The sequence below is a fragment of the Giraffa tippelskirchi genome, chromosome 10, assembly GCF_054371585.1.
Source record: "Giraffa tippelskirchi isolate mGirTip1 chromosome 10, T2T-mGirTip1v1.2.pri, whole genome shotgun sequence".
Taxonomy (NCBI): domain Eukaryota; kingdom Metazoa; phylum Chordata; class Mammalia; order Artiodactyla; family Giraffidae; genus Giraffa; species Giraffa tippelskirchi.
This window is the reverse complement of record NC_137284.1, coordinates 48,601,364-48,627,553: the sequence shown is the minus strand read 5'-3', so window position 1 is coordinate 48,627,553 and position 26,190 is coordinate 48,601,364. Positions and strand designations below refer to the sequence as shown.

Below are 26,190 nucleotides of genomic sequence, written 5' to 3'. Positions count from 1 at the left end.
TTAGAGAGAGCAATGAGATTGTGGGAATGCTCTGTACATCCTGCTCAATTTTGCTGTGAACCTAAACTTCTCTAAAAAATAAAGTGCATATGTGTGTGTGTGTGTGCACGCACACACGTGTGCACACACACGTGCACATGCGCACACACTCCGTCGCATCTGACTCTTTGTGACCCCATGGACTGTAGACTACCAGGCAACTCTGTCCATCGAATTTTCCAGGCAAGGATACTAGAGCAGGTTGCCATATCCTTCTCTAAGGGATCAAATGTGCATCTTTTGTGCCTCCTGCATTGGAAAGCGGATATTTTACCACTGTGCCACCTGGGAAGCCCCACCTGGGCATCAGGAGTGAGGAACCAAAGAGAGGAGATGTGGTTGGATCCCAGTGGTGACAAATACAATACCTGTAGTTTTTCATTCTCCCTGAATGAAAAAACACTGAAAGTTTCCTTATAACCTGCCTTCTTACTTGGTAGCACAGAGCTCCAAAAACAATGTCCCATTCAGAGAGGATAACTATTAAATATTAAAATAGCACATTAAAAAATGCAATATATATATGTATATATATACTTTATATATGTATATGCATTATTATATATTGCATACATATATACTTGTACATTATATATAATGCATTTCTTTAATATATATATATATCAGTATATAGTATATAATATATTAAAGCAATGCATATATTCATCTGAAGTCATCTCCACATCTTCACCAGGTTTTGGTACTATCATTCCATTTTATTTTAGCTATTTTGGTAGGTGCAAAGTGATGGTTCATTGAGGTCTTAATCTTCATTTCTCTGGTCTCTAAAGATGTTGAACATCTCAATGCTCATTGGCTAGTCATATGTCTGCTGCTGCTGTTTAGTTGCTCCAGTTGTGTCCAACTCTTTGTGACCCTATGGACTGCAGCCTGCCAGAATCCTCTGTCCACGGGATTCTCTAGGCAAGAGTACTAGAGTGGATTGCTCTCCTCCAGAGGATCTTCTCAACTCAGGGACTGAACCCTGGTTTTCTGCATTGCAGGCAGATTCTTTACCACTGAGCCACCAGAGAAGGCCCAGTCATATGTCATCTTTTGTCAAATGTCTCTTATGTCTTTTATTCATTTTCTAATTGGATTGTCTGCTCATATACTTTTGAGTTTTGAGATTTCCTTATAAATTCTAGATGTGAATAATTTTTTTCTCTTTGTTGGTTTTGCTAGAAATGTATAGGCTTAGATGCTTGATGTAAATTCTTTCTCTTTTTCATTCTCTTTCTCCTTGTTCTGCATTAGCATGGCTCTTGGTACATTTACCTACCCTCCTTCTGATCTCTTTTCCTTCCCCAAGATATACAGAGATCCTATCCTTCTTTAACTAATATCAGGTATTTTTACTTCTCTCACGTTTAATTCCTCTGAGACAGGAAAGGGGCAGAGCACAACTTTTCAAAGAATGACACAGCCATTGAGGACACAGCATAAACTGTTTAGAACCAACTAGATCCAAGATAGTTGACAAGTTGACTTGCACTAGATACTAGATCTTGAGCCTCATTACATGCTGACTGTAATATATCAGCACACTAAATGACACACCCACAGGTACCATGACAGTTTTGAGGCTGACCTTAGAAGGTCAAACAGGGAGCAGTGGCCCAATTCTTGGAAATCCTCAGCCATTCTCCAGAATAGTTGAAATAATCTTCTCATTCATTGGCCTATGACATTATCCATCCCTATAAAACCTAAGAACCCTGTACCATGGAGCCTATCACCTTCTGAGAGGGCCCATACTCTGTGGAGTGTGTGTCTCCCTTAGTCAACCCCCAAGGGGCTGGGGCTCTCTCTCTCTCTTTCACTCGTTCACTCTCCCTTTCTCTCCCTCTCCTCTTCACGTCTTTTGGGTTGTCATGTCCTCATGCCTCAAGGATGTATTTTCCTTTATTTTCTAAATAAAACTGAGCTGTAACACTGAGCTGTGGCTCTGGTCTGTCCAAGAGCTGTAACGCTGGCCCGTCTAAGGGCAGTAATGCTAGTCCGTTGCTTCAAATTTCTATTATGACGAGACAGAACCGAGAAAATTTCACACTCCCCCGACATCTCTGGTGCCATGACTCGGATTTAACCTGGCTGAAACAACCTTAGCGTGGCCCTCGCAAGGAGGAGGACAAGCACAACAGGAGCCCAACTCGGTGAAAGCTCCCACGGTAGAAGCGGAACACAAAGAAAACCCAGCGCAGGGGAAGTGAGAAGAAGCCCAGTGTGCTGAAAACAAGGACAGTGAAAAACAAACTCAGCAGAAAGCTCTCACAGTTCAGTCTCAGATTCCAGAAGACCTCTGACTAAGGTAGGAGGTCCTTGCCCATATAGCTGGAAGGACATATGCCTAGCAAAATCTCAATTCCTTTCCAGTCTCTGTTTCTTGTTTCCTCGAACTCCCTGTGAACAGGCGAGTGGCAGTGGGTACAACTGAGGGACTATGGCAGGGCCTAGTCCTCATTATGTCCCAGAGGCTCCATTATCTGCTAGGCCTCAGTAGCTGTTACCCAAGCCAGTAGGGGTTCTTCTGTCCTTAATCTTCTTTGTGCCAAGGATCAGGCCAGTGGAAACGGTGAGCACAGGTCAGTATTTAGCAGATTTTCCAGCAGGTTATGAAGGGGATTCCTTGGCACGTTTTTCCCACTGCTTTTTCCTCCCGTCCTTCAGCTCCTCTCTCCTGGGACTTGAGTCTGGCTTCAGGACCAAATGAAGCTCAGGCTCTGATGTCTCACTACAAAAATTCAGTTAGAGACACAGCGATAGGTAAGAGGTGGATTTGTTAGGATTCAGAGAGAAGCACACTCCACAGGATGTGGGCCATTGCAGAGGGCAAGTGCTTCGACCGTGGAATGTGCTGTGGCTAGTTTTTGCGAGCTAGCTGGGTGAATACGTGTGCTAATTAGAGGGAGGATCATCCCAACCATTGGGGAACCACCCACTCCTCTGACTTTTGACAGTGCCTTGAAACTGTCCTGCCACCTGGGAGTGTCTTTTAGCTTGCAGATTGGGGATCAAGGTTTAGTTGAATTTAACTTGTCATCTTGGACCCAATTGATTTTAACCGGTTTATGTTATTCCCTTGTGCTATGTCATTCTTTCCAAAGTTGTGCTCTACCCCCTTCCCTCCTGTTTCATGCTCTTTTCCTGAGCTCCTTCCAGGACCACAATGTTGCCTCTACAATCTTCTGGAGGGACAACCAGAAAACAGCTGGTCCCTGGGAGGTTTTCATGCCTCAACCTATTCAGGGATCCACCAGTCCTGGGGTCCCTGGAGCTCAACCTGCCTTGACCTGCCTAGGGATCTGTTCCTCGAAGCTTGTCACTCCTCAACCTGCTCTGGGATCCCCCAGTCCAGGGGTCTCAGGAAGTCGACACGCCTTGACCAGCCCAGGAATTAGATCTCCAGGAGGCTGTCACATCGCAGCTTGCCTGGGGATCTGCATCCTGACCTGGGGATGCCTGGCTCTCAGGTTGAAACTGTTCTGGGTAGGATAACCTTCAGAAAGACTCACCCCTAAGGAAGTCCACCCATGGAAATAGAAGAAAGCCTATTACTTGTGGGACTGTGCCCAGTCTCAGCAATAACTTAGAGCCCAATGAGAACAAAATTGCCTTTCTGGAAAGGCTAAAAGAGGCCCTCTAAAAGTTTACCAATCTGGACTTAGACTCTTACAAAGGACAGGTGATTTTAAAGGACAAATTCCTGTTCCAATGTGCATCAGATATCAGGATAAAGTTACAACAGCTATAGAAGCACACCCTGCTGCCTCTTTAGATGAGATGGTCCAGACAGCACCAATACCTTTTATAACAGAGAATAGGAAAGGGAAGCCAAGGCCCAGGAGAGGGAGAAAATGAAAGAGACCAGGTATGTTCAGATGCTGGCTGCTCTCCAGGGAAGCCCTATGGCAAACCCCAAGTCCAATCCTTGAAGGGCAAGGCACAAGGTAAAATGCTTAATCTGTAGACAGGTGGGGCATTGAGCCAAACAGTGTCCAAACCATGAAAAGTCTCCTAAAACGGCTTGATACAAATGCCATCAATTGAGACACTGGGTGGCACTCTGCCCTGGGGACCCAATAGCCTCAAGGTCAAGCACCAAGCCCTCCCTCACAATGGTTCAACTGGACTGAAGCGGCCCACTCCAGCCAGCCCACCTGTCACAGTTAACCATCACTGGACAGGAGCCGAGGATGCAACTGGATATGGCAGGTAGGTCCAAGAATTTCTTGGTTGACACAGGGGCTACCTACTCTGTCCTGACCTCCTACTCCAGAGTCTTCTCCTCCCAAACTTGTACGATTTGGGGTGCTACAGGAAAAACAATTACAAAAGATTCTCCTGAGCACTTCTTCGTTGCTGGGATGGACAAATATTTTCCCACCAGTTTCTAGTGGTCCCTGACAGTTCTACTCCCTTATTGGAAAGAAATCTCTCCCTGCCTTCAAAACCTTGCAGCTATTGCTATCCTGATAGAAGATGCTTTAAAACTCTCTTTTGGGGGCAAACTATTTTTACCAGCCACCAAGTGAAACAACTCCTAAATAGGAGAGGCCATTTATGGATGTCTGATCAAAGAATCCTCAGATATCAAGTAGTGCTGATGGAAAATCCAGGCCTCACTGTACCCCCTTGTGAGGTTCTTAACCCAGCCACCCTCTTGCCTACCACTGAGGGTTCTCTCCCCTTTCACTCTTGCCTAGAAACTTTGGACCACTGGACAAAACCCTGAGAGGGGTTGTCGGAAGATCCTCTGACCAATCCTGAGGAAATCTGGTACACTGATGGAAGGAGCTTTGTCTTGGATGGAAAAAGAAGAGCTGGATATGCAATAGTCTCCAATTTTGAGACCATAGAGGCTAAACCTTTGCCACCAGGTACTTCAGCCCAATTAGCTGAGCTCATGGCCCTGACTCGAGCTTTAGAGCTGGAAAAAGAGTAGCCATTTACACTGACTCCAAGTATGCCTTTCTGGTGCTACATGCACATGCTGCTATTTGGAAAGAAAGAGGCCACTTGACCACCCAAGGATCCCCAATCATATGTGGTGATCAAATCCTTAGGCTTTTTGAGGCAGTCCATCTACCCACTGAGGTTTCAGTCTCTTATTGTAAAGGACACCAAAAAGGGAGGACGGAAGTGGCACGTGGGAACCAAGCAGCTGGTCAGGCAGCTAAGAGAGCAGCATTACAGAACAATGACCTAATAGGGGTTGTCACCTTAGTTCCACAGACTAATTTGCCAGAAACTCCTTCATACACCGAAGGTGAGACTCTTCAAGCTAAGAGTGAGGGCCTTCAAGAAGATCATTTCGGGTGGTTCCAAAAGGAGGGATTCCTTTTTCTGCCTGAGAACCTCCAATGGAAGTTGGTTAATTCCTTACATGCCACTACTCATTTAGGGGGAAAAGCCCTCCAAAGATTACTAGAAAAATCCTTCAGGGGAACAGGCCTCCAAACCACTATAAGGCAAGTGGTCTCCTCTTGTTCCACTTGCCAATTAAACAACCCACAAGGAGCTCGAAGACCCAAGCTGGCCCAGCCTATCCAATGACGTGGGACCTACCCAGGAGAGGACTGGCAGATGGACTTCACCCAGATGCCAGTTTCTCAAGGGTATGAATACCTAGTAGTCGTGATAGATACATTCATAGGATGGACTGAAGGCTTTCCCACCCGGACTGAGAAAGCTGAGGAGGTGGTAAGAAAAAAACTGCTCCATGAAGTCATTCTGAGATTTTGTCTGCCCAGGTCATTACAAAGTGACAATGAGATATCATTTACTTTTAAGGTCACCCAAGGGGTCGCTAAAGCATTGAGCACTACTTATCATCTCCATTGTGCCTGGAAGCCTCAGTCTTCAGGAAAAATAGAAAGAACCAACCAATTCTTAAAATCAGTGACAAAAAAAGATAACCCAGGAGATCTCCCTGAAATCGAAGGAGGCTTTACCAATAGCTCTCCTCTGCACCTGTATTGCCCCTAAGGAACAGGTTGATCTTAGTCCTTATGAGATGCTATATGGGAGGTCTTTTATTTATATCAATGACCTCTTCCTATATCCAGAGGCTGAGACCCCCCAGTCTTACACCATGGACACTGGGCAATTCCAAAAGAATATATGCTTGTGGGGAGTCAACCAGGACACAAAAGATTCTAGAGTCACCACTATATGCTCCAGGGACTCAGGTCCTAATTGAAGTCTGGAAAAATGGGTCCCCAAAGGCTCATCTCCAGCCCATATGGAAGGGCCCCTACCCTATAATACTTTCTACCCCCACAGCAGTCAAGATACCAAGACATGACTCCTGGATTCACTACTCACAAGTCAAGCTGTGGAAGGAAACAGAAGAGGACACTCAATACACCTGCGAGGCCCTGGAAGATCTCAGATACCTATTCAGAATTATAAATGAGTGCCATTCTAATGAACATCCCCAAAATCAAGTTTCTGGGGATAAGATTTCTCAGGACAGCTCTAAAGAGCCAACACATCTTGGCAGGGGTTGTACTCCAAAATAGATAGGAGATAGATCTCCTGATCCCTGAACAAGGAGGGACTTGAAACATCTTGAATGAAATGTGTTCTTTCTGGATAAATACTTCCAGCTAAGTTAAAGAAAGTCTCACAGTCCTTAAGAAAAACATTCAGACCCTACAGGATCTCAAAGAATGAGCTGGAGAGTTCTCCGGGTGGCTATAATCTCTCTTTGGGAGATCTTCCTGGGATAGGAATTTGGAGTTGGCCAATGCCCCTACTAATCCTTGTTATCACCACATTGATGCTGTTTATGGTTGCTCCATGTATTGTCAATTGTTTAACCCATTTTGCCTCTGCCCAGGTCAACAAGCTACAACATGAATTACCAGTTCAACAAGGATATATAAAACTACAGCTGACCACAGAAAATATCACTCATCCTTAGATGGACACCACTATAAGGACTCTGAGGCCTGAGACTAGCAAGAGAGGGAGGCCCAATGCCCCTCGCCATCCCATTTCAGCAAGAAGTAGCCACAAAGGCCTCGACATCCCTATTCCCAAAGAATTGGACCTCCCATCTCTTGAGGGGGAAATGGTAAGTAGTTAGAATAGGAAAAATGAGTCCAGAATGGTGATGGCTAAAAGACAAGGAACAGAAAAGCCCACAAAAATAGAACAAAGGAAGGTCCGACCTCAGGTAGAACAAACAGCACTCCTGGATAGCCCAATTTACGTAGGGCAGGTCCAGGAGAAGAAGAAAAAAAAACTTATAAAAACAGGAGCCCAAGGTCCGGGGCTCTCTCTCTCTCTCTCATTCTCTCTCTCGCTTGCTCTCTCTCTTCTCTTCACATCTTTTAGGTCGTCATGCCCTCATGCCTCCAGGATGTATTTTCCTTTACTTTCTAAATAAAACTGAGCTGTAACACGGAACTCTGACTCTGGTCTGTCTGAGACCTGTGATGCTGGCCCATTTAAAGGCGGTAATGCTGGTCCACCACTTCAAATTTTTGTTTGTGATGAGACAGAACAGAAGAAATTGCACACTCCCTGACATGTCTCTGTTACCATCCCACCCAAAGAGAAAGAAGTATGGGTTGAAGGATTGGCAGGACAAGGTTAAGGCACATGTAAAAAGGAAATATTGTAATAAATATCATTAAAACAAATATCTAATTAAAACTCTTTCTCCTAAATTCAATTTCATTAAAAGTTTTAATTTCAAAATTTAAAGAGATAGTACACAAACCACTAAACTGTAACACAAGTTATATATGTCTTTAGAAATGCTTTGTTTCTGGAACAGAAGTAGCCACCCTTCCTTCTGAGGCTATGGTGGCCACCTATGTGAAGGGACTGGCCTTTCAGAGGTCAGAGTAAAGTTTTATAAACCACCCTTTCCTTGTTGGCAAATCAGAGATCAGGGTCCTTCTCCAGCAGAGGCAGTCTGGGGTACAACTCATCTGATTCATGCTGCTGTGTGAATCATCTGGTAATTTAGTAAGAAATAGAGGGACAATACTCTCCTGGAAAATCTGCTTGGTATGTAACAGCTCTAACCTAAAAGCACGTGGACAGTCCTAGCATTTTGAATACTTTCAAGCTAATCTCTTGATGTGAATATTCAGAGATGTGAATGTATTTCAAAGGCATCCCTGGGGCAGAAGACACAACAACTCCCTGGCAAATCACAGGAATGGGGCACACTGAATGTGAACACTATTACATGATTTTACATTTATTAACACTAAAATGAAACCTTGACGATTTCATGTAAATTAAAAAAACAAACAAAAAAAAACAGTAAAAATAAAACTTTATAGATATATTGAAACTGATAAGGGTCCTGTGGGGTTCCTGGGCAAGGAAGCCTTTATGTCCCTTGTTTCTTATAAGCAAGACTGCAGCCTACAGGGCCTTCCCTAAGTTCCAAAGGGCAGATTTGAACAACTGCTAGTTAAGGGAAGAGCAGCCAAGAATTCACCTGAGGAAAGATTAAAGAGACCAGAGAAACTCATCAAGATTAGGAGAAAAACCACCTGCACATATCATCTGTCAGTAACCACACCCTTGAACTATTGCTAGAAAAATCCTCATCAAATTAATCAAATCCTCCCGGATTGAGACATCAAGCTTTTTGAGGACAGGAGCCCACTGTATCCCACTTTGCCTGGGAGAGGCAATAAAGTTATTCTTTTCTACTTCACCCAAAACTCTGTCTCTGAGATTTGATTCAGCACTGGTGTACAGAAAAGCTGAGCTTTCAGCATAAATATAGAGAAAGTATATATACTTCAAAATATAAGTAACATGATATTAGAGAAATATGGCTAAGAAACTAAAGTATGTGCTGGTAAAGTATACTAAAGTATACCAGCACATATTTATTATATTCTGCATATGTTATTTTGAATGTTCAGCTAACCAATATATAGACATAATTTTGCAATTTTGCTGAAACATGCAGAGAGATATGCTACTTTTATGGTATTATAAAAAGTATTTTATAAATTCAGCCATATAATAAAACTATTCATTACTCAGTAAAAAAATATAAAAATTTATGATTTAATTATTTTTAGTATCATTTCTCACTCAAAAGGATTCTATTTTAGGCAGTAAATTATAGTCATCTTATACATAAATAACCTTCTAATAAATATTTAACAAGTATAATAATAGTAAATATTTATAAGTTCAATTAATAGATCAGTAATATGTCCCTCTAATATCAACTCAATTAAATTTGCATTTTCTGCCTATTCTCTCCTTCTTCAGCAAATGGCTTTGGTCCTTTCTAGGAGTAAGCTTGGGCAGAAGGATGCATTTCTAGACAGATAAATTCTATTCCTTGTGGAACAGAGTTGTTGTGTTTAGAATAAGACTGATATTTCTCTAGAGTTGTGTCAAAGCTGCAAGAACTTCTCCAGAAACCTGCTTCCAAATTAGAACAGATGACTCATCTGTACAAAGGTGGTGAAGAACATGGAGAAATTTCCAGGTATATCTCTATCTGTCTATTTGTTAACTAAGTAGATTTAGTATATAATTTAAATCCCTAAACATGAGTTTATTCTTCTCTAGCATAGGTAATAATAATGTCTGCCTCAAATTGTTGTTGAAGGATTAAATGAGATATCTGAGATTTTGCAACCACGATATCTTGAAGATAAAAAGAAATTGATAACTATAGGTGAATAATATTACATATTTGCAAAAATACAATCTACCTACCAAAAGAGAACATTCTAATCCACAATTAAAGAAAAAAGAATCAAAGCTTAAGGAGATATCCATGAAAGAGGTAATAAATTCATTTAAATTTACTCAAAGTCATGAATAGTTTATTTTTTAATTAAGCAAAGTCAATGTTTTATTCAGACTTTTTAGTTTCATATATTTTTTCTTTTTTTATTGATGTATAGTTAATTTATAATATCCTCTTAATTCAGAAGTTCAGTGATCCAGTTTTATATATATATATGCTTTGTCTTCAGGGCTCTTCCCTTATTTGTTGTTGCATAGTAGCTAAGACATGTTTGACTCTGTGACCCCATGGATTGCAACCCACCAGGCTCCTTTGTCCATGGAATTTCCCAGGCAAGAATACCAGAGAAGGTTGCCATTTCTTTCTCCAGAGGATTGAACCCAATCTAGTGATCGAACCCACATTCCTTGTACTGGCAAGTGGGCTCTTTACCACTGAGCCACCAGGGAAGCCTTCTCTTCACTTACAGGCTATTACAAAATATTCAGTATAGTTCCCTTATATTATAGGTTCTTGTGGTTTTCTATTTTATGTATAGTTATGTGCATATGCTAATCTCAAACTCCTAATTTATGCCTCCCCCCACCTATACATAGTTTATTTACAGAAGGTTTTAGTAGGGTAAAAAGGACATTAGAAAAGTAGCTTTAGAGGGATCACTAAAGGAGTCTCTGCCTATTCTGCTCCTGCTGCCATGACAAATATCACAGACCAGGAGAAATTTATGCTCTCACAGTTCTGGAGACAGGAAATCCTAGGTCAAGATGTAGCATGCTGAGGTACTAGTGAGGGCTTTCTTCCCGGCTTGTAGGACAGCAGCCTTTTCCTGTGTGCCCTCGGGGTCTATCCTTGGAGCTAGCCAGGAAACAGAGAGCTTTGGTGCTTTTCCTCTTCTTAAAAGGGCACTTACGCTGTGGATCAAGGTCCTTATGACCTTATTTACCCAATATTTCTTCCTAAAGGCTGTATCTCCAAATAAAGTCACATTTGGGGCTAAAGCCTTTATTTATGCATTTTGGAGGACACAAACTTTCAATCCATAACAATTAACATTGGGAAATTTTCAAAATGCAAGGTAAAATCAATTTTACATATTTAGTGCTTGTCTAAATCTGACTAGACAGGCATTGAGCTTGAAACAGATATAATCAGGCTTCTTTATTGTGCTTTAGAAAACTTAAATATTTTATAGCCAAATTTGGAACGCCAAGGTCTAGATCTTTACAATATACAGAAAAGAATGTTAATGAGCATGGGAGTCACAAAGCCCCCGGAGGATACGATGATGGTATGTGAGTACAGACATTTCGAAGGCCTTGATGCTAAGACGTGGGCCATGAGCCAGTAACCTGACAGCAAACTAGTAGCTAACCAGAAATGCAGAGTCAAAGGAATATCACATGGCATAGAAATCATATGTATCATTAAGAGAAAGAAAACTTGGTCAAAGATATTAGACAAAGCTCTTGACATTAATTGGCTTGCAGGACTGGAATTCAGTATGTTTCTTATAATAGTTAAGTGCACTTTACCTTTTACCATTATTTTGTGCTACTAATCTTGAAAAATTAGAAAAGCAAAAAGTCACTGGGCAAAAGTCTTAAACATCTATATTCCAAAATAGAATTCTACATTAAAGTATTAATTATTCCAAACTCATTTAAGAAATTATTTTCCTCTTCTTTATCTTTTTAGATACAGAGCACCCTAGAAAAAGAAACATTCCTTAAGTTTTGATAGTTCCTTGGTTTCCTTTAGTTTGTTTTCATTCTTAACTTTATTGAAGAATAATTAATACATATACTTTTATTTGTTTAAATTTTATAATGGGATGAATTAGCATATGCATACATGGTAGAGTAATTAACCATGATCAACATAATCTGTACATTTATCACTTACATAGTTACATACCTAACTCTTTTTTTTTTTTTTCCTGGTGTGAGAATGCTTAACACCTGCTCTCAGCAACTTTCAGTATACAAGGCCATGCTATTAACAATACTCATTGGGCTGTATATTAGATCCTCAGATTTTTCTTTTTTTAATTTAATTATTTTAACACCAAAAACATTTTGTGTTAGGGTACAGTCAATTAACAACATTGTGATAGTTTCAGGTGAACAGTGAAGGGACTCAGCCACATATATACACATATCCTTTCTCCCCCAAATTCCCCTCCCATTCAGGCTGGCATGTAACATTGAGCAGAGTTCCATGTGATATATAACAGGTATTTGTTGGTTATCCATTTTTAATATAGCAGTGTGTACATGACCTTCCTAAAGTCCTTAATTATCCCTTTTCCCCAGCAACCATGGTTTCATTTTCTAAGAATGTGAGCTTCTTTCTGTTTTGAAAACAAGTTCATTTGTATCATTTCATTTTAGATTCCACATGTAAGGGATGTCATATGCTATTTTTCCTTCTCTGTCTGACTTACTTCACTTAGTATGACACTTGCTAGATCCATTCATGTTGCCGCAACATGCATCCATGACCTTATTTCATTCCTTTTGATGGTGGTTAATATTGCATTATATACATGTACCACATCTTCTTTATCCATTCCTCTGTCAATGGACATTTATGGTTGTTTCTATAGTTGTCTTGGCTATTTTAAACAGTGCTGCAATGAACTGGGCAAAAGTCTTGGGGTGCATATATGCACCCCATATATATTGGGGTATATATATTTTTCAGGCCATGTTTTTCTCTGTATATATACCCAAGAGTGGGATTGCAGGGTCATATGATAGCTCTATTTTTAGTTTTTGTAAGAAACCTCCATACTACTGTCCTTAGTGGATGTACCAATATACATGCCCACCAACAGTGCAGAAGGGTTCCCTTCTATCCACACCCTCTCCAGCATTTGTTGTTTGTGGATTTTTTGAAGATAGCCATTCTGTATGAGGTTATATCTCATTATAGTTTTGATTTGCATTTCTCTAATAACTAGCAGTGTTGAACATCTTTTCATGTGCATTTGACCATCTGTATGTCCTCCTTAGAGAAATGTCTATTTAGGCCTTCTGCCTATTTTTTGAGTGGGTTATTTGTTTTGATGCTAGAAAGTGTCATAAGCTGCTTACAAATTTTGGAGACTAACCCCTTATCAGTCGTATCACTTGCAAATATCTTCTCCCAATCTGTGGTTGTCTTTTTGTTTATTGTTTTCTTTGCTGAGCAGAAGTTTGTTTGTTTGTTTGTTTTTAAGTAAGTTCCATTTGCTTATTTTTGCTTTTATTTCCATTATTCTGGGAGATGGATTGAAAAAGATGTTGCTGTGATTTATATTGGAGAGTGCTCTGCCTATTTTTTCCTCTAAGAGTTTTATAGTGTCCAGTCTATCATTTAGGTCTTTAATCCATTTTGAGCTTATTTTTGTTTGTGAAATTGAGAAATGATCTAATGTCGTTTTTTTACATGTAGCTGTCTAGTTTTTCCAGCACCATTTTTTGAAGAGACTGTCTTTCCAACATTGTGCAGTCTTGCCTCCTTTGTCATAAATTAATTGACTATAGGTACCTGAGTTTATTTCTGGGTTTTCAGTCCTGTTCCACTGATCTATATTCCTATTTTTGTGCCAGGACCATACTGTTTTGATGACTGTAGCTTTGTAGTATAGTTTGAAGTTGGGGCACCTGATTCCTCCAACTGAGTTTTTCTTTTTCAAGATTGCTTTGACTATTCAGGGTCTTTCGTGTCTCCATATAAATGTTGAGGGTTTTATTGTTCTAGTTCTGTGAAAAATGCCATTGGTAATTTGATGCATGCTAAGTTGCTTCATCATATATGACTCTTTGCAAGCCTATGGACTGTAACCCACCAGACTCCTCTGCCCATGGGGATTCTCCAAGCAAGAAACTGGAGTGGGTTGTCATGTCCTCCTTTAGGGAATCTTCCTGAACCAGGGATTGAACACATTTATCTTACATCTCCTGCATTGGCAGACAGGTTCTTCACCACTAGTACCACCTGGGAAGCCTAGTAACTTGGTAGGGATTGCATAGAATGTATAGACTGGGGTTGGGGCTAAGATGGCGGAGGAATAGGACGGGGTGACCACTCTCTTCCCCACAAATTTATTGAAAGAACATCTGAACGCTGAGCAAACTTCACAAAACAACCTCTGAACTCTGGCAGAGGACATCAGGCATCCAGAAAAACAGCCCATTATCTTCAAAAGGAGGTAGGACAAAATATAAAAGATAAAAAGAGAGACAAAAGAGTTAGGGACGGAGACCCGTCCCGGGGAGGGAGTCGTAAAAGAGGAGAAGTTTCCAAACACCAAGAAACCCTCTCACTGGTGGGTTTGGGGGAAGATTTCGAATCTTGGAGGGCACCATAATCAGGAGAAAAAACAAATAAAACCCACAGATTACGTGCCTGAAGGCAACTCCCAGCAAAGAACCCCAGATGCTCGCATCTGCCACTAGCAAGTGGGGGCTGAACGGAAAGGAGTGGGCGGCACTGCTTAGGGTAAGGACCAGGACCAAATGCCCTGAGGGCAATCTGAAGGAGCTAACGTGAGATAGCAACCTAAACCGTGGGACAGCCAGAGAGAGAGAACTATCCCGCGAAAAGCCCAAATCTAAGGCACTGCCGGCCCGCTCACAGAACAAAGGACTAAGTGATACCAGAGAAGAGCTAGCTGGCTGCGGACCGCCCCATCCCCCGCCAGACACAGCGGGCAAGTGGGGCCAGCCAGAGCTGGAAAGGGGCAAATTTGGCCCCAGAGAGGGCATACCCTACCAAACTGCAAACAGGCTTCCAGTTTCTAAGCAAAGACTGCCGGAGATCCCGGAGGGTCGACAGATGCCGGGAGGGTTGCAGCCAGAGACCAGCTCCCCAAAACTGACACAAAGCACCCCGGAGCTGGGCGCGCCCGTAAACCGAGGTGGGGACCAGGGAGGTGATAAGCCACACGGCCCCAACAGGGGAGAGTGCACTCGCCAAACTCCTGGCTGCCTGAGCTGCTCTGACAGGGGATTGGCACAAACCACGGGCCCAACCGAGTCTGCACCTTTGTGGAGTACCCGGGAACCTGAACCTGAGAGGCTTAGACCTGGGAAGTGCACGCATCTCAGGGCCCACTTCCCGGCAGAGTAACCTGAAGCCTGAGCAGGGTAGACTGGGAAAGCACACACGCCGTGAGCGGGGGCAAACCCAGTGCAGCTGAGACACTGCGAGCTCTCCACACACACGCCAGTGATATTGGTTTGCAGTGTTCCTCCCTCCCCACAGCACGACTGAACAAGCGAACCTAAAGAGACCACCTCTGCCCCTTTGTGGCAGGGCAGAAATTAGACACTGAAGAGACCTCCAAACAGAAGCCAAATAAACAGAGGGAAGCACTTTGGAAGTGACAGGCCAACAGATTAAAATCCCTGTAGTTAACACCGACTGCATTGAAAGGGGCCTATAGATCTAGAAAAGTATGAGCAGGAACAAGGATCTATCTGAAACTGAACAGACCCCACACTGCTCACAACAGCTCCAGAGAAAGTCCTGGATATATATTTACTATTATCATTTTTTTTTATTAAAAATTTTTTTTTCTTTCTATTTTCTTTAACTCCTCTATTACACCTTTAATTTTCATTTTCATAACCCACTATTACCTTGCAAAAAAATAAAAGCCCTATTTTTAAAGCAAACTGCATACATATATCTTATACTTTTTGTGTTTTCTTTTTTTACTGTTTTTTTTCTGTTTTACTTCTTTACTGTTTCTTTTTTTTTTTTTTACTGTTTTACTGTTTCTTTTTTTACTGTTTTACTGTTTTTTTTCTTTTTATACTGTTTTCTTTTTTTTTATATTGTATTTTTTATAAGAGTCTAATCTCTACTCTAGATTTTTAATCTTAGTTTTACATATTTGATATCAATTGTGTACATTTAAGAATACAATCTTTAGGACCCATTTTTACTCAGGAGTGCGATTACTGGCTTGATTACTCTCTCCCCCTATTGATGCTCTTTCTTCTCCTCCAGGGAACCTCTATCTCCCACTCCATCCTTCTCTTCTCAACCCAATTCTGTGAATCTCTGAGGGTATTCTGGGCACCGGAGAACACTTCGGGAACAGAATACTGCCCAGATCTCTCTCTCCCCTCTTGATTCCTCCCTTTCTACTCATCCTCACCTCTATTATCTTCCTCCCCGCTCTCTATGTATGTCTGTGAACCTCTCTGAGGGTTCCAGACTGTGGAGAGCACAGAGGGAAGTGCTTACTGGCTAGACTGCTCTCTCCACGTTTGAGTCCCCCTCTTCTCCTCATGGTCACCTCAACCCCCCCCCCCTTCACCTCTCCATGTAACTCAGTGAACCTCTCTGGGTATCCCTCACTGTTGAGAATCTTTTCACCATTAACCTAAAAGTTTTATTATCGATGCTGTATGGATGGAGAAGTCTTGAGGCTACTGCAAGAATAAGACTGAAAGCCAGAGGAAACATTAATTAATAAGAGATGATCCAAAAGCCTCCACATATACACAGAATCCAAGCTCCACCAAAGAGCGAGTAAGTTCCAGAGCAAGACATACCATGCAAGCTCTCCAGCAACACAGGAACATAGCCCTGAGCATCAATATACAGGCAGTCCAGAGGCACACCAAATCCATAGACATCTCAAAACTCAATACTGGACACTCCACTGCACTCTAGAGAGAAGAAATCCACCTCTACCCACCAGAACACCGACACAAGCTCCCCCAACCAGGAAACCTTGACAAGCCACCCGTCCAACCCCACCCACAGTGAGGAACCTCCACAATAAAGAGGAACTTCAAACTACCAGAATACAGAAAGGCCAAAAAGAATGAAAAGAAATGAGGAAAACCTCAGGGACCTCTGGGACAATATGAAATGCCCCAACATTCGAATCATAGGAGTCCCAGAAGAAGAAGATAAAAGGAAAGGCCATGAAGAAATACTCGAGGAGATAATAGTTGAAAATTTCCCTAAAATGAGGAAGGAAATAGTCACAGAAGTCCAAGAAACCCAGAGAGTCCCAAAAAGGATAAACCCAAGGCAAAACACCCCAAGACACATATTAATCAAATTAACAAAGATCAAACACAAAGAACAAATATTAAAAGCAGCAAGGGAAAAACAACAAATAAAACACAAGGGGATCCCCATAAGGATAACAGCTGATCTTTCAATAGAAACTCTTCAGGCTAGAAGGGAATGGCAGGACATACTTAAAGTAATGAAAGAGAATAATCTACAACCCAGATTACTGTACCCAGCAAGGATCTCATTCAGATATGAAGGAGAAATCAAAAGCTTTACAGACAAGCAAAAGCTGGTTTTTCGAGAAGATAAACAAAATTGACAAGCCATTAGCCAGACTCATCAAGAAACAAAGGGAGAAGAATCAGATCAACAAAATTAGAAATGAAAATGGAGATATCACAGCAGACTACACAGAAATACAAAGGATCATAAGAGACTACTACCAACAGCTATATGTCAATAAAATGAACAACTTGGAAGAAATGGACAAATTCTTAGAAAAGTATAACTTTCCAAAGCTGAACCAGAAAGAAAAAGAAGATCTTAACAGACCCATCACAAGCACGGAAATCGAAACTGTAATCAGAAATCTTCCAGCAAACAAAAGCCCAGGACCAGACAGCTTCACAGCTGAATTCTACCAAAAATTTAGAGGAGAGCTAACACCTATCCTACTCAAATTCTTCCAGAAAATTGCAAATGGTAAACTTCCAAACTTATTCTATGAGGCCACCATCACCCTAATTCCAAAACCAGACAAAGATGTCACAAAAAAAGAAAACTACAGGCCAATATCACTGATGAACATAGATGCAAAAATCCTTAATAAAATTCTAGCAAACAGAATCCAACATCATATTAAAAAGATCATACATCATGACCAAGTGGGCTTTATCCCAGGAATACAGGGTTTCTTTAACATCCTCAAATCAATCAATGTAATACACCACATTAACAAATTGAAAGATAAAAACCATATGATTATCTCAATAGTTGCAGGAAAAGCCTTTGACAAAATTCAACATCCATTTATGATAAAAACCCTCTAGAAAGCAGAAATAGAAGGAACATACCTCAACATAATAAAAGCTATATATGACAAACCCACAGCAAACATTATCCTCAATGGTGAAACAGTGAAAGCATTTCCCCTAAAGTCAGGAACAAGACAAGGATGCCCACTTTCACCACTACTATTCAACATAGTTTTGGAAGTTTTGGCCACAGCAATCAGAGCTGAAAAAGAAATAAAAGGAATACAGATAGGAAAAGAAGAAGTAAAACTCTCACTGTTTGCAGATGACATGATCCTCTACATAGAAAACCCTAAAGATTCTACCAGAAAATTACTAGAGCTAATCAAGGAATATAGTAAAGTTGCAGGATATAAAATTAACACACAGAAATCCCTTGCATTCCTATACTCCAATAATGAGAAAACAGAAAGAGAAATTAAGGAAACAATACCATTCACCATTGCAGCAAAAAGAATAAAATACTTAGGAATACATCTACCTAAAGAAACAAAAGACTTATATATAGAAAACTATAAAACACTGATGAAAGAAATCAAAGAGGACACAAACAGATGGAGAAATATACCGTGTTCATGGATTGGAAGAATTAATATCGTGAAAATGAGTATACTACCCAAAGCAATCTATAGATTCAATGCAATCCCTATCAAGCTACCAATGGTATTTTTCACAGAACTAGAACAAATCATTTCACAATTTCTATGGAAATACAAAAAACCTCGAATAGACAAAGCAACCTTGAGAAAGAAGAATGGAACTGGAGGAATCAACCTGCCTGACTTCAGGCTCTCCTACAAAGCCACAGTCATCAAGACAGTATGGTACTGTCACAAAGATAGAAATGTAGATCAATGGAACAAAATAGAAAGCCCAGAGATAAATTCACGCACCTATGGACACCTTATCTTTGACAAAGGAGGCAAGAATATACAATGGAGAAAAGACAATCTCTTTAACAAGCGGTGCTGGGAAAACTGGTCAACCACTAGTAAAAGAATGAAACTAGAACACTTTCTAACACCATACACACAAATCAACTCAAAATGGATAAAGATCTAAACGTAAGAACAGAAACTATAAAACTCCTAGAGGAAAACATAGGCAAAACACTCTCCGACATAAATCACAGCAGGATCCTCCATGACCCACCTCTCAGAATATTGGAAATAAAAGCAAAAATAAACAAATGGGACCTAATTAAAATTAAAAGCTTTTGCACAACAAAGGAAACTATAAGCAAGGTGAAAAGACAGCCTTCAGAATGGGAGAAAATAATAGCAAACGAAGCAACAGACAAACAATTAATCTCAAAAATATACAAGCAACTCCTGCAGCTCAATTCCAGAAAAATAAACGACCCAATCAAAAAATGGGCCAAAGAACTAAACAGACATTTCTCCAAAGAAAGCATACAGATGGCTAACAGACACATGAAAAATGCTCAACATCACTCATTATTAGAGAAATGCAAATCAAAACAACAATGAGGTATCATTTCACACCAGTCAGAATGGCTACTCTCCAAAAGTCTTCAAGCAATAAATGCTGGAGAGGGTGAGGAGAAAAGGGAACCTCTTACACTGCTGGTGCAAATGCAAACTAGTACAGCCACTATGGAGAACAGTGTGGAGATTCCTTAAAAAACTGGGAATAGAACTGCCATATGACGCAGAAATCCCACTGCTGGGCATACACACTAAGGAAACCAGAATTGAAAGAGACACGTGTACTCCAATGTTCATTGCAGCACTGTTTACAATAGCCAGGACATGGAAGCAACCTAGATGTCCATCAGCAGACGAATGGATAAGGAAGCTGTGGTACATATACACAATGGAATATTACTCAGCCATTAAAAAAAATACATTTGAATCGTTTCTATTGAGATGGATGAAACTGGAGCCCATTATACAGAGTGAAGTAAGCCAGAAAGAAAAACACCAATACAGTATACTAATGCATATATATGGAATTTGAAAGATGGTAACGGTAACCTCTATGTGAGACAGAATAAGAGACACAGATGCATAGAACAGTCTTATGGACTCTGAGGGAGAAGGTGAGGGTGGGAGATTCTGGGAGAATGGCATTGAAACATGTATATTATCATATGTGAAACAGAACACCATTCCAGGTTCGATGCATGAGACAAACACTCAGGGCTGGGGCAATGGGATGACCCAGAGGGATGGGATGGGGAAGGGTGTGGGAGGGGGGTTCAGGATGGGGAACACATGTAAACCCATGGCTGATTCATGTCAATGTATGGCAAAAACCACTACAATATTGTAAAGTAATTAGCCCCCAACTAAAATAAACAAATTTATAAAAAATTTAAAAAAAAGAATGTATAGATTGCCTTGGGTAGTATATTTATTTTGACAATATTAATTTTTCCAATCCATGAACATTGTATACATCTTTCCATCTGTTATGTGTTCTTTGCTTTATTTCATCAGCATCATATAGTTTTCAGAGTACAGGGTTTTTGTCTCCTTAGGTAGGTTTATTCTTAGATATTTATTCTTTTTGATGAAATGATAAACGTAATTGCTTCTTGAATTTCTCTTTCTGCTCTTTCATTGTTAGTGTATAGAAGTGCAGCATATTTCTTCTGTGTATTAATTTTGTAACCTGCAACTTTACCAAATTCATTGATGAGCTCTAGTAGTTTTCTGGTAACATTTTTAGAATCTTCTATGTATAGTGTCATGTCATCTACAAACAGTGACAGTATAACTTCTTTTCCAATTTAGATTCCTTTCACTTCTCTTTATTCTCTGATTGTTGAAGCTAAGGCTTCCAAAACTATATTGAATAAAAGTGGTGAGAGTGGACATCCAACCTTGTTCCTGATTTTAAAGGGAATGCTTTCAGTTTTTCACCATTGAGTATAATACTAGCTGTATGTTCGTCACATATGGCCTTTATTATGCTGAGGTATATACCCTCTCTGCCCACTTTCTGGAGAGTCTTTACCACAAATGGGTACTCAACTTTGTCAAAAGCCTTTTCTGAATCTATTGAGATGATCATATGGTTTTTATTCTTCAATTTGTTGATATAGTGTACCACATTGATTGATTTTCAGATGTTGAAAAATCTTTACATCCGTGGGATGAATCCCACTTGATCATGGTTATGATCTTTTGAAAATATTGTTGGGCATAGATTGATAGTATTTTGTTGAGGATTTCTACATCTATGTTCATCAGTGTTATTGGCCTGAAATTTTCTTTTTTGTGGTATCTTTGTCTAGTTTTGATATCAGGGTGATGGTGGTCTCATAAAATGAGTTCAGAAGTTTTTCTTCCTCTTTGGGACAGTTTCAGATGGACAGGTGTTAACTCTTCTCTAAATACTTGATAAAATTCGCCTCTGAAGCCACCAGGCCCTGGACTTTAGTTGGTTGGGATGTTTTTAATCACAGTTTCAATTTCAGTGCTTGTGATTGGTCCATTCATATTTTCTATTTCTTCTGGGTTCAGTCTACAGACTGTATATTTCTAAGAATTTATCCATTTCTTCCAGGTTGTCCATTTTATTGACATAGTGCTGCTCATAGTAGTCTTTTATGATTCTTGGTATTTCTGTGGAGTCAGTTGTAACTTCTCTTTTTCATTTCTAATTTTACTGATTTGAGTCATCTCCCTTTTTTTCTCGATGAAACTGGCTAAAAGTTTATCAATCTTATTTATCTTTTCAAAGAACCAGCTTTTAGTTTCATTGATATTTGTGATTGTTTTGTCTCTATTTCATTTATTTCTGCTCTGACCATTATGATTTCATTCCTTCTACTAACTTTAGATTTTCTTTGTTCTTCTTTCTCTAGTTGTTTTAGGTGTAAGGTTAAGTTGTTTATTTGAGATTTTTCTTGTTTCTTTAGGTAAGTTTGTATTGCTATAAGCTTCCCTCTTTGAATTATTTCTTCCTTTTGGTTTCTGCCCTCCTAAGGTTGGTCCAGTGATTTGTGTAACCTTTATATAGGGTGAGACTTGTGCTGAGTTTTGTTTGCTTGTTTGTTTGTTTTTCCTCTGATGGGCAAGGCTGAGTGAGGTAGTAATCCTGTCCGCTGATGATTGGGTTTGTATTTTTCTTTTGTTTGTTGTTTAGTTGAGGCATGATGCACAGGGTGCTACTGGTGGTTGGATGATGCTGGTTGGGCAAAGTCAAAACAGTCCAACAAAAATAAATGCAGTAGATCGACCCAGCAAATGAAGGAAATCAAAAATTTTATTTACCAGTTAGAACAAGACTAACTAAAGCACAAACTGGAAAACAAAACTAAAGCAAGGTGACAAGTGGAGAATAAAGCAATGAAAACAAAACTAACAAATATATTGAGAGGAAAAGAAAGAGAAGAGAGAAAGATATGAAAAGTTAAATAGAGGTAGATGAAGAAGATGTATATACTTTAAAGATTAGCTGCAAGGGGAAAAGAATAGTAGAAAATGCAAAGGAAGGAACAAATATAGAAAAAATATAATAGATTTAAAAAATTAAAATTATAGAAAAGAGAAAAAAAGGAAGAAGAAAGAAAAACAGAGAGAGAGAGAAAAAAAGGAAAACTCTACAGACCTGCAAAAGGCCAACACAGAGGCAGAGGTGGATAACAATAATAAAATATGTGACTGAATGTACACATATACATATACACCCATAAGCAAAATCGAAACAGTCCAACAAAATAAAGTACAATAGACTGACCCAGAGAACAAAGGAAACCAAAAATTGTATCTACCACTTAAGAACAAAATTAACTAAAGCACAATTTGGAAAAAAAAAAACTAAAGCAAGGTGTCAATTGGGGAATAAAGCAGTAATAACAAAGCTAACAAACAAGTTGAGAGGAAAGAAAGAAAGAATAGATATGCAAAGTTAAATAGAGGTAGATAAAGAAGATTTATATACATTAAAGGTTAACTGCAAGGGGAAAAGAACAGTAGGAAAAGCAAACAGACAATTACATATAGAAAAAATATCAATAGGTTTAAAAATTTAGAAATTAAAATTAAAGAAAGGGAAAAGAGAGGGGAAAAAAAGGAAAATGGAAAACTCTACATAACTGCAAAAGCCCAAAGTAGAGGCAGAGGTTTATAACAACAATAAAAAGTGTTACTGAGGGAAAAAAAAAAAGTTCAAAAGCTTAATTACATTTCATAGTGCCAATAAAATCGACAACTACAATGTGGCTGCTGCTGCTGCTGCTGCTGCTAAGTCACTTCAGTCGTGTCCGACTCTGTGCGACCCCATAGACAGCAGCCCACCGGGCTCCGCCATCCCTGGGATTCTCCAGGCAAGAATACTGGAGTGGGTTGCCATTTCCTTCTCCAGTGCGTGAAAGGGAAAAGTGAAAGTGAAGTTGCTCAGTCGTGTCCGACTCTTAGCGACCCCATGGACTGTGGCCTACCAGGCTCCTCCATCCATGGGATTTTCCAGGCAAGAGTACTGGAGTGGGGTGCCATTGACTTCTCCAACAATGCAGCAGAGGGGATGTAAAAGAAGGAAAAAAATCCAAAAGAATCTACAGAACAAGCCAAAACATAAGAATAATAAATGCTTTTCTTAAGTCACTGCTGTCAGAGTCCTTTCTCTCACTGGCAGTCACTGTCCACCTCACTTCCCTAGGATGCCCTCCAACCCTGTGCTGATCTCTGGAGCTGCTGTGGGCAGTGCAGATTCTAACCTGGTACTATTCCTGTGTGTTCTTGCCTCCAATGTCCACAACTATCAACACTAGTGCGTTTTCTTTTGTGGGAGCTCTCAGTGTTCTTTTATATATTCCACAGACACAGAGTCTGCCTAGTTGATATTGTGGATTTAATCTGCAGCTTGTACAGCTGGTGGAAAGGTTTTGGGTCTTATTCCTTAGCCACACTGCCCCTGGGTTTCAATTGTGGTTTTATTTGTACCTCTGCATTTGGGTTGTCCACTGAGGTTTGCTCCTGAGGCTGGTGTGGAGGACTTGGGTTTGTCCCTGAGAGGGCCTGGTGTAGAGGTGATGCAGCTGCTTGGGTCACAGGCGTTCTGGCAGCACCAGGTACTCAGGGGAGTTGACGGCTAGGGCAGCAGGAAATATGGTGCCCTAGAAGGGTATGTCAATGAGTATTTGCCAATAGGCTCCAGTATTCTTGCCTGGAGAATCCCCCTGACAGAGAAGCCTTGAAGGCCACAGTCTAGAGAGTTGCAAAGAATTGGACACGACAGAAGCGTCCCTGCACACACAGACACAAGACTTTTTTTTTTTGCCTGCAGCAGCTCTGTCCAAATGAGAATTGAGTGTGAATGTGGTGCAGCTGCTTGGCTTGCAGGGACCCCGGTGTCGCCAAGCATGCAGGGGCACGGACTGCCTCCACCGCATGAGTTATGACCCTATCAGAGGTTTTTTTGAGCTTCTTGAAGCTGGCAATCAAAAAGCCTTTTGGTCAGTCTTTCTCTGAAGCTCCACCCATTCAGGCACTTAGAGGGCTCTCTTGCCTGAGGTCCTTCTCTGTTGTTTGGCATGTCAAGCACATAGAGGGCCTCCCCTGGCTGGGATCCTACTGTGTAGATCAGGCATTAGGCACTTAAAGAGCACCCTAGGTGGGATCCTACTCTGTAGTTCAGTGAATGAGGTAGTTGATGGGCCAGCCTCTCTGTTGTTCAGCTACTGATGTTGGCATGTGGGGAGAGAGGCTATGGGGATGGCTCCACCTCTTACAGGTGATTCAGCAGTATCGCCTTGCTTCCATGGCTGCCTGACTTTCCTCTACAGGCGTTTCCCACCACAATCTCCTCCTTCACATCCCCTCAATCCATCTCTCCACAGTCAACAGCAGCCCTCACCCTGGATTGCTCCACAATCCCTAAACTCCAGTTCCCAGAAGCTGTGCCTTCAAGGTGACCTGCATCCATGTCTGAGGTATGTATGGTTGTGGCAAGGACTGTCCGATTCTCATTCCATTTAGGCTGCCACAGATCAGTTGTTTCACTCTCAGCCTCAAACGTTTCTCCTCTGACTCAGACAATTGCTCCAATGTGGGGATTGGACCCTTGCTTCAGTTCTCCTACCGACCGAGGACAGGTCCATTCCTAGTAACACTCTTGTTTTTCCCCCTAGTTCCTTCGTCCTATGGAGTTTTGTGTGGTTCTATATATTCTTTTCTGCTGGTCAGGTACCCCCATCCACTCTCAGCTGGTGTTTTGCAAGCACTTCTGTATCTGAAAGTGTATTCTTGATGTATTCGTGGAAAGAGATGTACTCCACGTCCACCTACTCCTCTGCCATCTCTTTCCTCTCTATCTTATTCTTTTTAAAATGAAGGTCCAGTAAAATTAAATTCATATAATTATTTTAAAAGTAAGATGTAACATTAATTTATGTATAACTGAGAAAGAGAAAACTGCCAGTTAAATAGTGTCACAGTGTTTTCTAATAACTCAGAATTTTTATTTTATATTTATTGAAAACCATTTTTTTTTCCAGTCACATCATGTCACCAAGAAAAAGAACAAGCTGTGTGCACATGATCTACTCTTCCTGTGGCAAGCAGGCATTGTAAGATCTGTCAATAGCAAGACAAAAAACTATTTAGACTTGCAAAACTATTAAAAACTGAGTACCTGACAAAAATACACAGAAGACAAGGAGCTTAAAACTTGACTTAATATGTAGTTTGATTTCCTTTTATTAACAATAGTGACATCTTAGGAATTACAAAACCTGTAGTAACTATAAGATGGACAATGAGGACTTCCCTGGTAGTCCAGTGGTTAAGAATCCACCTGCTAATGCAGGGGACACAAGTTCAACCCCTGGTTTGGGAAGATCCCACATGCTGTGGGGCAACTAAGCCCATGCTCCACAACTACTGAAGCCCATGAACCTATGGCCTGTGCTCCATAACAAGAGAAAGCACTGCAGTAAAAAGCCCTGTGTACAGCAGCTAAAGGGTAGCCTCTGCTCCAGCAACTAGAAAAAGACTGCATGCAGCAACAAAGACCCAGTGCAGCCAAAAATACATACATACATACATATATATATATACATATATGTATATATATACATATATACATATATGTATATATATATATCTTAATCCCACATTTCACAACTAGAAGACATTGTACACTGCAGTGAAGATCAAAATCCCGTGTGCCACAACTAAGACCCAGTGCAGCCAATAAATAAATGAATAATAACTTTTCAAAACTGATGGACAATGATTAAGGTAAGATTTCTAATTAGACTTTTTAAGCATTTAAGGCACAAATTAAAATTTAAATATTGTATATTGAAGTTATTTAAAATAGATTCCATGTTTATTATTTCACATGTGGGATAAAAGCACGTAAAAT

General features: G+C 40.5%; 1 long non-coding RNA gene across 1 annotated transcript; it reads left to right on the top strand.

Moving 5' to 3' along the window:
- Positions 1 to 2,236: 2,236 nt before the first annotated feature.
- LOC145522313 (uncharacterized) lies at positions 2,237 to 25,465 on the top strand. The gene is made up of 7 exons (XR_014065979.1): positions 2,237 to 2,350; positions 4,209 to 4,254; positions 4,746 to 4,919; positions 6,884 to 7,120; positions 9,422 to 9,523; positions 24,662 to 24,754; positions 25,319 to 25,465. It is a non-coding gene; the product is annotated as an uncharacterized LOC145522313 (long non-coding RNA).
- Positions 25,466 to 26,190: the final 725 nt, after the last annotated feature.